This window comes from Tachypleus tridentatus, chromosome 1, assembly GCF_004210375.1.
Source record: "Tachypleus tridentatus isolate NWPU-2018 chromosome 1, ASM421037v1, whole genome shotgun sequence".
Classification (NCBI taxonomy): domain Eukaryota; kingdom Metazoa; phylum Arthropoda; class Merostomata; order Xiphosura; family Limulidae; genus Tachypleus; species Tachypleus tridentatus.
Window position 1 is genome coordinate 101,431,384 of NC_134825.1, and position 15,162 is coordinate 101,446,545.

The 15,162-nt window shown below is 36.5% G+C and overlaps 1 protein-coding gene across 7 annotated transcripts in view; it reads left to right on the forward strand.

The window, feature by feature from the left end:
* The first annotated feature begins 12,692 nt into the window (after positions 1-12,692).
* Positions 12,693-15,162, forward strand: part of LOC143257006 (dmX-like protein 2) — a 202,811-nt gene continuing 200,341 nt past the window's right edge. The window contains exon 1 of one of the 7 annotated variants that reach the window (XR_013031661.1): positions 12,693-13,074. The gene's annotated coding sequence lies outside the window, so the exon portion shown is untranslated. The remainder of the gene's footprint in view (positions 13,075-15,162) is intronic. The other 6 variants (XR_013031660.1, XM_076515072.1, XM_076515053.1 and 3 more) reach the window with 6 other exon arrangements.

Genomic DNA, 15,162 nt, shown 5'->3' on the forward strand with positions numbered 1-15,162 from the left:
TACTAATAATTATTTTTAACTTTATTTTATTAGTTTATAAGGAAGTGGTTGTAATATTTCAATAAAAAATATAATTACAATAAAAAATGAAAATAAAAATTTGTGGTGATGTGGGCTGGTTTTATTCATTTTTGTGAAATAGTAATTGATTATATATAAATATTGGTAGAATACACTTATCTGTATTTGTTCAACATTCTTAGTGTTTGTAAAAATAGTTAACAGAACTCCCCCCAGAAAATATGTAAAACATAGATGTTATGAGATTAAATCTGGAAGCAATTTTACCTGAAAGATATCTTAAACAATTGCATGGCTGCTCTCATAAAATCTACAAACATCCAATGAAAAGTCAACAAGTCATTGTTCTATTGTAATAATGCATAGGGAATTAGACTTATATTAGTATAAATATGAATATTTATGAAAGTAAAGTACTGTACTATCTACGTGGAGAGTAGTTATTTGTGGTTAAATTATATTACTAATTTAATCAACTCTGTACAACAATAACACATTAGCTATTTCAATCATTGGCTACCATATGCGTGCATTTATGCATTAGTGAAATAACATATTAGCATGCTTCATTCTTATGGAGTACTTTTCAATAAATAAGTTGCTCACAGTTTCAATGTTGGTAGCATTGTCATAATGATTATGTATTAAAGCTAGAGCACTATGGTTTTGTGTACAACTCATGTATTATTCAAATGGTGAAGAGCAGATGCCAAACATTTGCATGAATATGAAATTAGTTACAAAGAATTTCAGTAGCATGAAGATATTTGGTACATTGAAGCACTCTTTGATGTTAAGCAGTTAGCCAGTATTATGGCCTCTCATGGAGAGGTATAGAAAAACATTTTGTCTTCCATTGATATAGGTCTTCCTCAAAAATATCAGGATTTGACAAATTTTCCCTGTAAACATCTACAGCCTCTCTAATATCAGAGATAGAAAACTCTTGTGTGGGTTTTGATAGCATAAGTTCATGAATTGATGCTACTTGCTTTACATAAGCATCAAATCTGGAATAAAGGTTACTGATAATGTTGTCAACAAAAGGACAAAGAAGATCTTCTTAAAGTAATCCTCCATGCAACTTTATTCTGCATTTGCACATTGGGCTTGTCATTGTCTAACTTGTGGCATGCTAAGATATGTTTATAATATTACTGGTGTGCTTGAAGATACGATGTCAATGATCATGTGCATTCATTATTAGTGAAGTTGGTTGTTTACAGCATTGTTTTGTTCAGGAGACAATGTCTTGGCTTGGACCTTGCATATTTAAAGACATTTCTTTCAAATAGTAAAAAAAATGTTGTAAAGCTATTAAACAAAAATGAATGCAAATGATTCCAGGAAATTTAGATTAGCCATGGCATTTTTTCTTATCTTCAACAGCTCAGTTGTTATTAAATATTTGAAAATTATCACTTCCATATACAATAACCTCATACATGTGAAATAAGAATGGATTACACAAACAGAACCTTTCCCCACCTTCAATATTCTTAACTCTGCATTTAGTGCATGCATTGAATTGCAAAAGACAATGAAGCTGCTCCATGCTGGATGTGCTTTTGATGGATTGCCTGTAATTGTCTTTCACATTTAGATGAGAATTTAATACAATCTCAGAATTTATAATAGCAATATTAAGTGATTGACTTGTGCAAAGAAAGTATAAGGCCTTACTTTGCATATCTCAAATTTATTTTTAGACACCAGATTTTTTGCCAGCCATGGTGGATGCTTCATCATATCCTTGGCCAAATAATTCATTTAGAGATAATACAACATCAGTCAGTATTTTTGTAATTGCACGTACAATATATATATTGCTCTGACCCTCTGTAGCTTAACAAAGTCAATAACTTGTATCCCTTATTTCATAGCTGCCATATACAAACCAGAGACACACTGGTAAATGTTCCATATTTTGAGAATACGCTTCACCAGCAAGAACAGACTAGAAGAATCTGGCTTACAATACTTTATAATAGCAGTATATCTTCAGGCTTCCAATTACTAAGTGTCAACAGAAGCCATTGCATCCAACTGTTTCAAGTCAAAGAATACAGACTATGTAGAAAACGTTAAATACCATAAACAGTTGTGATGTAACTATATCAGTAAAATTATTTAAATCACAAAAACAGTGGGTTCGGTTGAGCCTTCTTCCCATTCTATGTGCATGAACTCATGGTGATATTGGAAATAAATCTGTAATTAAACAACATTCAGTGAAATATACTTTAAAGCTAAACTACTTGAAAATGCATCAGTTAAAAGAGTAACACATTATGAAATTATTTTCAGTCATATACCTGAATGTTATTCACTTCAACATAAACCACTTTGAACTTTTGTATGACAGAAGTTTTTAAAGTTCATGTAATTAGATTTAACATTTTCCACCAGTTAGAGGACAACAAAGAGAGTTGTTTAACATTCAAAATAAGACTATAGTTGAGAGTGTAGCAAAGTTCTGAAGAATTCATCTCCTGGATGTCAACATTTCACCACCAATGCAAAGAGCCATGCATATAATAACAATCCATCCATAGATTCTGGATGATATTTGTATTTATGATAAAGCTATTTAGGAAACTGCTGCCAACAATAGTTTTGAACTGCTGACCAGAGGGCAGGACCCATATCAAAGGATGGAATGTTATACATACAATGCATCCACAAATTAAAATGTGTATAATCTTTTGTGTTATCACATAGATTTAATGTGGCTTGCCAGCTCCACAATCCAAAACTTTGCCACAAGAAAAAGATACACATAATGGGACCTCCAAAGCAACTGACAAGATTTTACATCTGAGTTTAGACTCCAGAACACAGAAGTTATAGATGATAGATTGTGGTGACTTTCTGGCTGATCGTCCTGGAACCAAAGACAAGAAGTTTATAGGACAATCAGATGGTTGCCAACTTGTCAATCGAACCTCAATCCTAGTCTTCACCTCTGGCTATCCAAAGGAAAATGGAGTTGCCACTGGTTCATGAAGTCCACCAGTTGGAACCATTTTATTGCCAGAAAAAACCAAAAGGACTTAGTGATGAAGATAATAACTAATGGGGCAGATGAAAGAGTCTCTTCACGCAGAGAAGTGTGTTGCCAGAACCACAATGAGTCGTGTTGAACTTTGATGTCATGAATCAGATGTTTGTATGGTAATTTGTAATTTTCCAGCCCAGAAGTAGGGACCAAATATTTTCCCAAAGTATAGGTCCCTGAGAACCAACATAACCCCATATTCATGACACCATGAATGCTTCAGTTTGATGTTGACCATAATTCTGTTATTGGTATGATGCTACCATCACCACAAATCCCTGAAAGTAAAGTGAAACAGATTTCACCTCTTGTCATCAAAAATAAGCTGAAGAAAAGCATGACTAATTTCTTAAATATTCCCCTTGGTGTGGATTCCTGTACGTGGTTAGAGAACCTCCCAGAGAAGGTTCTGTTTATTCAGTTTACCTACTCTGGAATCTTAACATCCACCCATGCGTTTGCCGTGCGTGGTGACCTGTGAAGGGAAGGAGAGGATCCTGGTGGTTGAGGGGTCTAACACTAACGCATCACTTTGGCCTTGAATTCCTGTAGTCGGGCGACATTATATCTGATGCTGGTGTTGGGTATAGTGCTCACAAAACCCTGGCATTGCTGCAGTGTCCTTGTTTGGCATTGTAGTACATCCCCTCATACGGCTCCATGGTGGGTGGGATCAGTGGGCATCGAAATATCCCTTTTTTTTTGTTATGGATCCTCCAAATAAAAACTTAAAATAGTGAAAAATCAGTCCATAGGTGAACGACCACGTCTTGAACATTCTGAGCAGCAATCTTCAACATCTGTAACACCTGTTGTACCTCATTTTCTTATACTACATTCTCTTTCAGACAAACCTTTAGGGGAGATGTCTCACTTTTTCATTCAGAAGGGACTCGCCTTGCTCTCCAGAGTCAGTAAAAAAGCTTTGCTCTGGTGACATATTGGTGGAAACATCCACATCTCAACACAGTGAACTCCTCTTCCATTCAAAGGCGATTGCGGATATACCTATTGAGGTTACATCTCGTGCTACTTTAAATTCATCACGAGGAGTTATTGTTGAGAGGGGTTGGACGAACATCCGTGAGTTGGAGATTCTCACTAGTTTCTCCACCCAAGGAGTTTCTGCAGTGAGGGGTATCTCCACTCGCAAAAATGAAATGACATTGACGACCAAAGTTCTCATTCTGACATTTACATCACCACGTTCACCTGCCACCATCAAAACAGGTTATCTTAATTGCAGGGTACGGCCATGCATTCCAAACCCTCTCAGATGTTTCTAGTGTCAGCGTTTCGGTCACTCAAAGACGTCATGTTGTGATTCATTAGCGTGTGCTCGTTGCAGTGGCAAGGACCACGATGCCTATGAATGTAGAACAGACCATCATTTCATCAATTGCAATGACTCTCACCCGTCTTACTTTTGTTTTTGCCCTAAATGGTCAGAAGAAAAAGAGGTGCAACATTTGAAAACGATTCATAGCATTACTTATCCTGAGGATCGAAAGTTGCTGTCCACCACTTCATCTCAGACGTATGCTTCTGCACTTCGTTCCACTACTATAGTGGGAGTGAAAATGGATTTCTCTGTGCCTTCAAAATAATCTTTCGCAAACCATATGAAAAGTCTTTTGACCTCCATGGTTAAAAACGTCAATGAATCAACGTCAACACCTATCTCTGTCCCTAACATTCATTCCAGCAAACCCCAATATTCACTTCCTTTGGTTTCGGGTACGGGCATTTCCTTGGGTACATCTTCTTCTCCAGCCCCAAGATGCAAAACGATCATTCGTCTACGTTCTCAGTCGCTGGAATCTTCTTCCAACGACAAAGACCTCCCCAATCGACCCAGGGCAGGATCACATGGCACAGAAGGCTCATAAACGGGCCTGGGATACTTTTCGTAGGTATCCCACACTCTCGAATTGCATCACTTTCCAGCAGGCCCCTGCATATGCTCAGCAGGTAAGACGCCAAAGCCAGAAGGAATATTTAATTAAGTTCAAATCAGTATCTCTTCTACCACCAGTTCCAAAGTCATACAGGACAAGATTCGAAAAGTCAGTGAACAATATAATTCTGTCCCCCTCTCGATCTTGCTCTCTGATACCCCGAGCACCGCTGATACTCTAGATAAAAGTTTTTGTCAGATATCTAGCACTTCTGCTTCATCCTCCACCGTCTTAGCCATCAAGACTTTCGAGTTGTAACTATAATCGCCTCTTTACACTAATGAAACTCAATCTGGCCCTTCATTTGTCTGGCAGTACATCAGTCAAACCTGGTGGTGTACATTATGAGATGCTGCACCATCTATTTCCTGCTTCTCTTGCTATCATTCTGATTGTTTTTAGTCGGATTTGGCAGGAGAATGTTTTTCCTGATGCCTGGCCCCATTGCCCTACCTCTCTCTGAGCATGTGAAGGATCCCAAGATTCCTTCAAACTACCATCCAATTACTTTGACGAGCTGTTTCTGTAAGACCTTAAAGAGGATGGTTAATGTTCGTCTTGTTTGGTTCCTTGAATCAAACAACCTCCTCTCGCCCACCCAGTGTGGGTTCCAATGACAGCACTCCACCATGGACCACATGATTTGACTTGAAACTTCAATCAGGGAAAACTCACTCAAACGACATCATCTTGTATCAATATTCTTTGACCTTGAGAAGGCTTATGATGCTACATGGAGACCTCCGTTTATATGGGTTGCCTGGTCATTTGCCTATTTTTAATAAAAATGTTTGATAGACATGCGATTTCAAGTTTGTGTGGATTCGATACTTTTCCATTCTTTTTACAGGAACTTGGAGTCCCCCAAAGCTGTGTTTTGAGTGTCACACTTTTCAGTACAAAGATTAATGTCATCACTAAATAACTCCCTCTTACTGCTGAAAACGAGCTCTATGTCGACGACTTTCACATCCCATGTCAGTCTCGAACATGTGGTATATTGAGCGACAAGTACAGACTGCCCTCAATCGTTTATTGAAGTGGACCACAGCTAATGGTTTTAACTTCTCTCTCTCTCTAAACCGTCTGGTATGGCCAGGTGGTTAAGGCACTCGACTCGTAATCTGAGGGTTGCGGGTTCGAATCCCCGTCGCAACAAATATGCTCGCCTTTTCAGCCATGGGGCTTATACTGTTATACAATCCCATTATTTGTTGGTAAAAGAGTAGCCCAAGAGTTGGTGGTGGGTGGTGATTAACAACTGCCTTCTTTCTAGTCTTACACTGCTATATTAGGGACGACTAACGTTGATAGTTCTCATGTAGCTTTGCGTGAAATTCAATTATCAATATTTACTACAAGTAATCAGAATGAGTTTCTGTAAGTTGATATCATGGACAAACTTTTCATTTGTATACTTATTGAGTGAATGGTTAGTTTATTCATTTATTGTTACAGTTAAAAAGTATGTACTTTAATAACAACTTATGCAATTTCTGGGTTAATTGTCCGTTTCGTGTGTTTGTGTTTTAAATTTCGCACAAAGCTACTCGAGAGCTATCTGTGCTAGCCGTCCCTAATTTAGCAGTGTAAGACTAGAGGGAAGGCAGCTAGTCATCACCACCCACCGCCAACTCTTGGGCTACTCTTTTACCAACGAATAGTGGGATTGACCGTTACATTATAACGCCCCCACGGCTGAAAGAGCGAGCATGTTTGGCGCGACGGGGATGAGAACCCGTGACCCTCAGATTACGAGTCGCACGCCTTAACACGCTTGACCATGCCGGGCCTTAATTGTTTGTTTCACTAATATAAGTCCCAAAGACTATGCGTAAGTTGTTTTATCACGTGACTTGCGCCAAGGTATCCAATGCCATCACATTGATTCTTTCATAACTACCTAACATTGATAATGTAGTGTAAGTAAATAAAATATGTTGAAACACGGACATTTCAAGATTTTACGTTATTTGCTTTTTGTGACTATTTTGTTTTAAACCAAATTAATTTATAGTCTCTCTCTCTCTTGTATAGGGATTTGGGTATAGATGTTTATTTACCCAGGAGGGTCAGGTTTCGTTAACCCTTCATTGAAATTTTGGTATTACAACTGTCAAGTGCATTTATATATGGTACACGAGTGCCAGAGTAACCCGCACCTACTCAGACCCCTTTCAGGGCAATGTTCATGCACTATCTACATATACACTTGGTGCAAATAGATCATTTCTCTTATAGTTCCATAAATTATTTGCAGTTTCATTAGTTAGGTATTAACTATAAAACGTTTACATAAAAAAAAAAAACTGTCAATGTTTAGTAATTGATTCCTAAGCTAATGTGGAGTCTAGTTTATAGATGGCCTTTTATTTATTTATTTAGAAAATATATATTCACTGGGGAAAGGTGCTTAGATCTATTTATCATGTAAACAGTACCTGTCAAGATCACTTGCTAGTTCATTTTTTTCTCCAATTTTTGTCAAAATAGTTTATTGTGCTGTGTTTCCATGCGTGCGTATTTATGCATGAATTCAAATAATGTTGCTCTGGGTACTTTATAAGCTGCTGTGAGTAGTGTATTTTGTATTGTTTTTAGTTTTGTTTGAAGTATTTTTTTGCTTATGTTTATCCATGCAGAGGCTGCATATTTAATGACGGGTCTAATGTATGTTTTATGTATTTTATGATGTTGTCTGCCGCAGCTCCACTGTTTTTGCCAGTTAGACTCCTAGCATAGTTTGTTCTTCGCCAAATTTTTGTTCTAATATTATTTATGTGGTTTACCCACGTTAGTTTTGAGTCGAATATAAGTCCTAAAAGTTTTGCAGGTGTAGCAGTCACAAGTAGTTCTCCATTCATATAGATCTGTGGTTGTGCTTCTTCATGTTTAGTTAACTTAGTGAATACCACTAGTTGTGTTTATTTTGATTCTATATTTTTGGCAATATTCACTTATTCTATTTAATTGTGATTGTATGTTTGTGGCTGCTATTGCTAGTGTTGGTGCACTTTCCCACATTGCTACATCGTCTGCGAACTATGAGGAGTATCCATTACTTGGATCTTTTAGAGGCATATTATTCACATACATGATGAATAGGATAAAGCTAACCAACCCTCCTTGAGGGACATCAGCTTCTGGAGTGAAACTCTCAGAGAAGGTCCCGTAAATTTTTACCTTACATGATCTGTTTTCCAGAACGTTTGACAGCCAGCGAATAGTTCCCCGCGGTAGTCCCACTTCTTGTATTTGGAACCGAAGAACTGTATGCCATACAGTTTCGAATGCCTTCTCAATATCGAGAAACCAAGCGACAGTGCATTCTCCTTTGTTAAAACTATCAAAAATTGCTTCGCTTAACCTAAGTGGTCTGTTGTTTGTCTGAATTTTCTGAAACCATTTTGTTCTTCTGGTAATTTTGATGTTGTCTCCAGGAATGTAGAGAGTCTGTTGCTGATTATTCTCTCAAGGATTTTGCCTACACAGCTAGTCAGGCTGATTGGTTGGTAGCTATTTGGGTTATTGGCTGACTTTCCTTCTTTATGGAACATTAATACATTTGCATGTTCCCAAGAAACCGGGATATATCCAGAGTGTAATGATAAATTAAAAATTGCTGTGAGATGTATAAATAATTTCGGAGTGCCTCTTTTAAGAATAATGGCTTGTATATCATCTTCTTCTGGTGATTTATTTTTGGTGTTTGTTAGTGCTTTTATGGCTTCTTTGGCTTATGCTTCTTTGGCTAAAATTGTGTTTGTAAGCATTGTATTTGTGTAGTAGTTTGTGTTGTTGATTTGACAGTTATTTAAGTCTACTGGGAAGAGTGGTTTGAATAGTTCACTGTTATTCATTATAAAGTTATTTACTTTATTATAGATGTATGTATTCATGTTGGGTCTTTATATGTTTTGAAGTTGTTGTTTGAATATTTCGGCTTTTTCTTTATTTGTGTATACTGTGGTATTATTGTGTTATAGTGGCGGGTATTTTCTTGTTTTGTCTCCGTTTGTGAGTCATTTTAGGTGTGTCCAAAATTGTTTTGGATCTGCTTTTTCATTAAGTTTGGTGCAGAAATCGTCCCATTTTTCTTGTTTTAATAATTTAACTTCTTACGCATAGTCTTTGGGACTTATATTAGTGAAACAAACAATTAAGGCCCGGCATGGTCAAGCGTGTTAAGGCGTGCGACTCGTAATCTGAGGGTCACGGGTTCTCATCCCCGTCGCGCCAAACATGCTCGCTCTTTCAGCCGTGAGGGCGTTATAATGTAGCGGTCAATCCCACTATTCGTTGGTAAAAGAGTAGCCCAAGAGTTGGCGGTGGGTGGTGATGACTAGCTGCCTTCCCTCCAGTCTTACACTGCTAAATTAGGGACGGCTAGTACAGATAGCCCTCGAGTAGCTTTGTGCGAAATTCAAAACCAAACAAAAAACAAACAAACATATTATACAAGCTTAGGCATACGTCTAGTATGTCACTTGTATTAGTGGCATACGTGGTATGCGTAGGCGTATCGTCATTCAGGAAGGCTATGTTATGTTCATCTATAAATTGTAGGAGGAGTCTTACATTTGCATTTATTGAATTGCATCCGTAGTTAATATGTTTGCTGTTTATATCTCCTATTAAAACGGTATTTTGATTGTGGGAAAAGATGTTGTTTATTAAGTTTAAATTTATTTGTTTTGTGGGTGAGCAATAAATTCCTGTTATTGTGACTATTGAATGATTACTTAACAGGATATCGATAATTATATTTTCGTTTTAGCTGCTGATTTGTTTTCCAGAAACTGAAATATTTGTTTTGTATAGCAGCAGCATTTCACTGTTTTTATCCTGTTTATTTAATCTATCTTTTCTAATAGTAGTATGGTATTTTAAATCTGTTGGTTGTGTATACTAGAGTTTTATTTAATATTACAATTTCTGGGCTAATTTGTTGAATTATGTCTTCAATCTCATGTTTCTTGGGAAGCTAGTGCACCTTAAATGTTGATATAGACAACAGTGAATTTAAGTTGAGAGCAGATATTGCGTTTGTGTTGTTAATAGTTGTGGGATGCAAGGTATGATGTGTTTGTTTGTTTTGCTATGTTTATGAATAGGTCAGAGCAATTTATTGTTTGTGTGGATTTTTGTATTCGGCTAAAACGTTTGTTGTGAAATTTGTAATTACATTTACAAATAAGTTTATTTTGTAATTAGCATTTGTTTTCTTGGTAGAGATATTATTATCTCGTGGTTTTGGAGTATGGGTGTTGTACTGTTTTATCTCAGTGCTGTTATTTATCGCTTCTGTTGGTTTTTGCTGTTTGTTTAGTTTTGGTATTTGTGTGATAGCTTTTTAAATGTTTGTGTGTATGTTATTTTGTCTTGTTTCAGAGCTGTTGTTTTTTGTTGTATACTGGTATCTGTTGTTTCATTATCATTTGATGGTGTGTTTTTATTTCGTAAATTCGTTGTTTTATTTGTTTATATTTTTCGCAGTCTTCATAGTTTGCAATGTGTTCTTGTCCACAGTTACAATATTTCGGTTTTTCTTCTTCTTTTTTGCATTGCGATAAGTGATGTTCCCCACCACATCCGTAACACCTCGGTGTTGCTTGACATGCTGCTGAAACATGTCCATATCTCTGACAATTGTAACATTGTGTTACTACAATTGCTGGCGTTTTCATTTGCTGTAATTGGTATTTTTGGTACCAAAGTATGATTCCATTATTGATTAGATTTAATGTATTGTATGTGTATTCTGTGTCAACTCGTACTAGGTTTGTTGATTTTTGTGTCACTTTTGAGATGATTCTATCTGCGTTAGTGTGTGGGATATTTTGTTCATCAAGTGCTTTTTTAATGTCGCCAATGGTTATTGAGAAGTGAACCCCATGAATAACGACAAATTTCGGCTACGATTTGTTTCCAGGTAGGTGTATAATAATCTTGCCTGGTTTGAACGCGTCTTCCGGCTACTCTTTAAGCAATTTATTTAGGTCAGCTGTCTCTTGACCTCGGAAAAGTAGAAATAGACAGACCGCTGATCACTTAGTAAGGTTAACAGAAACCATCACACAGGGATTTAATAAAAACCACACCACGGTGGGCTTATTTCTGGATGGGAAACAAGCCCTTGACTCAGTATGGCATCAAGGCCTCAAGTACAAACTTCTTCAGTTCAACCTCCTGTCAACTTTAACAAGATGGATATCAAGCTTTTTAGACAACAGAACAGCTAAAGTAAAAATTGACAATGCAACATCTCTCATTGTTTACCTCTCAGCAGGCGTTCCCTAAGGATCTGTACTCAGCCCCCTTTTATATGTCATATATGTCAATGACATTCCGTTCTTGAAATTAACGTATACCTATGCATCTCAATATGCCGACGACATAGCAGTATGGAGCACGTCACGTGAACCCCTGCTAGCGACCTCCACGCTTAACAGTATAACTGCTTGATACAACACCTGACGGGTAGCGCTCAATGCAACCAAAACTCAGGCCATAATCTTCAAACGCAAAATCTCTAGGAAAAGCAAATCCATTTCAAAAGTCAAACTAAAAATGATGAATACTGAACTTCAATTCTCCCCCACCATAAAATTTCTAGGCATTACATTCAACAGGAAACTAACATGGGCCGACCACTTCAGAAACATTCTCACAAAAGTTTATAAACGAATCTTCTATCTAAGAAGAATCAGTAGTATTGTCAAGGGTTGCAGAGCTAAAACTATTCCACTGGCATATCGCCTCCCTGCATACACACCAACTGCTTACATCAAGAAAGCAAGCAACATCTCCTCTCTCAAGAATAGAATAATCTCTCTAGCATTACAATACTATAAAAAAGCATGTAATCGTACCCAATTAACAAGGCAATTTTCACAACTAGCAGCTACCCCACGAACATAGCAGCGATACCTCTCCCTCTACAACTTTATTCACGCCCTGAATGAAAACTCAAATATCTAGTCATATATGCCATTTAACTTTGATTATTCGGCGCCCGACCAGTGAAAATGGGTTTTCTCGGGGTACTCCCGTTTCCTCCCATGGCAAAACCTTAGTTTCATTGGATCTATATATCCCAGCCCTGAAAAAGGCCCGTCTTTAAACATTGATATTTTCGTAAAGTACAGTCATGTGTTTTAACTGTGTCGACGTGCTGGCTATGCATCTCCCTGCTCTTTCAACTTCGACCACATCTACGCCAAGATATCTTCGAGAAAGTGAAAGCTGAACTTCTCATCTGACTCTCACACGCATTCTGGCTCGCCGACCCTTTTTGTAGCTTCGCCTGACGCTCCTCCAAGAGACAATAAAACCTGCCAAGATCACAAGGGAATTTACTACCACCACTCTAGTTTAGTAAATAAGTCTTACTGCAGTCCAGTTAACAAGTTTCAAAATAATGTGCAAAATTAACTCCAGCCGCGTGTGGGGTGAAGAGAAACAAGAGTTTTTGACCGCCCTGGGTTATTTTTCGCCCCTCTTTGGGGAACGAAATAATAATTTAACCCAAATACCTACCAAGAAATACATCTTGAACAAGAACACCGCCTCAGGGGAAACGCTTAATGGTGGCAATAGACGCGTTCGGCTTACAGCATTTGATTTCTGTTGCCAGTTGGGGTTGGTCATATGTACCTGGTATTCCTTCAATTATTATGGAGTGTTGAGGTGGTTTGGGTTTTTGGTTTGTACCGTTATTCTATGTGTAATTTTTTCTACGTTGGAGTTTATTTTTTTCGTTTTGGAGTTACTAATTGGAATCCATCATTTTCAGTGTTCTGTTCAGTGTTTTTTGTAGTATTTGTTCCTGCTTCGTTACTTAATGCTAAATCAACATCCCTAACCCATCTGGCCATTCCCGGCCACTAATTTATAGTCACGAGTGTGTGCAGCAAGAGAGATACAAAATTCGTCGCAAGAAGGCGTTGTTACTTATGATAAATGAAGGTTTTTGAGGGAAGTAGTGCTGTTTGAAGTTGTAACGTGTTGTGGTGAAAGTCGGTGGATTTCATATAAGTAAGTTAAAACATGCGTAATTTTGCGACCTTACTAGCACTGTAGAAATAAATTCAAGAGAAGTATAGCATTGTAAGTTTCTGTATTATTGATGAAAAATGTTTACTATTGTACAAGTTAACAATAAAACCTAGGTACGTAATTTGTAAGTTTATATTATTATGATACGAAACTTACAATTAAAGTAAGCTTATTAGTTAAATAACGCCACTAGTAATACACAGTAGTTTATTTAGAAATTACAATAACATTACTATTATAGTATTACTGCCAATGTCACATTGTCAGTAACCAAAGTGAAATTATGGATTATTAGTATAATTTATGTATAAGTATCGCAGAGTAAACACAGTCATTGAGTCCACTGAGTGAGGTTGATAAGTTACGAATGAGATATTTTTCAAAATTTCAGTCTGTCATGAAGTAGATGAGAACTTTGTAGGCCTAGATAAGCAGGAGTAGATTTAGCCTTGAAACTCAATCTTTTAAATGTAAAAATTGAAGTGGAAACAGTGGAATCTTGACATAAAAGTTAACTTCTTTAGCAACACGAGGTTCAAGAACTTGGGTAATTTTCAAGTTAAAGGGACTAGAAATTAAAAGTAGAATGGAAAATTGTATTTAACTTGAAATGTTAAAATATTATTTCTATTATTATTTGGGATGCTGAGAATTTAATACATCAGTAAGTTATTTAAATTAACGTAATTAGGAATGATACTAACATTAGCAGGTACTCAATCAGGATTTTTATAGAATGACATAGTTGATAAGAAAATAGCATATATATTTTAAGGTTAAAGTATTTTATAACTTGAAAAATCATTATATAATACAGATTAAAGTGTTTATGAGTATAATAAGATATACACACACACGAGTCCTAGACTAGAATGAGGGTTGTTTTAAACTAATTTTTCTAAGGATATAAGAGGACTAGAAATATTTTTATAATAATTACATGCAAAGAAACTGTTTTTAGTAAAAGTGAACAACATATTTTTTTCCTTTTAAATAGGTTTGACCATTATTGTTGAAAGTACATAAAATTAATTTACTGAAAATAAATAAAACTTAACAGATCTTTCTGGTATAGCAATATGCAGAAGATATTACATGTCAGTATTACATTTTACACACATTAAGTTGGACTTGTGTATTGCTTGCTTACTTTGTTTTTGAATTTTGCATAAAGCTACACAACGGCTACCTGTGCTAGCCGTCTTTAATTTAGTAGTGTAAGGCTAGAGGGAGGGCAACTAGTCATCACCACTTGCTGCCACCTCTTGGGCTACTCTTTTTACCAATGAATAGTGTGATTGACTGTCACATTATAGTGCCCCCAAGGCTGAAAGGGTAAGCATGCTTGTGACTGGATTCAAACCTGCGATCCTCAGATTAAGAGTCAAATGCATTAACCCACTTGGCCATGCCGGGCTGACTTGTGTGTTAAACAAAGGGCACTCCCAAATGAAACATAGAAATAAATTATTTTCAGTATATCATAAGATGACTACTGAATGATTTAATAAAATAAAAAGTGGATCTTATTGTTTTAAATTAGTTCAGATTAAAGATAAGTATTTAGTTATCTATATATAACTTTTCCTGATATATTTGTGCAAAAATTGTAAAAGTTTGTGACTAAAAAGAGAGCTTGACCTCCCCCTTTGTTTTGTGAATGAACATCAGAAATTAATAGTTCATAGGGAATTTTAGTGCTAGATGTATCTATAAATATGTAAAATGTACTAGGTTTAGTTAGATATGCAATTATTGGAAGGGCATATTGTTAATAGAGAATGAAAACTAGTAATTAATAGTGAAACTTCAATGTGATTAGAGGTTACTTGTGTATTAGTGGGATGCAGTATATAAAGTGCAATAAGTTTAAGCATTGGGTTGTGTGAGAATTGTGGGCTTGATTACAAATTTCAAGAAGCTCCAAAGAATCCAGGACACTACACTTCCAGAACTTTGGTAATGTTGCACTTTTATGTTTAAACAGGGAGATGTAGCAGAAGTAAAACAAGAAATGGATAGTCAGGGTGAAGATTGTTTTTGGATGGGTGAAAATAAGCATTTGTT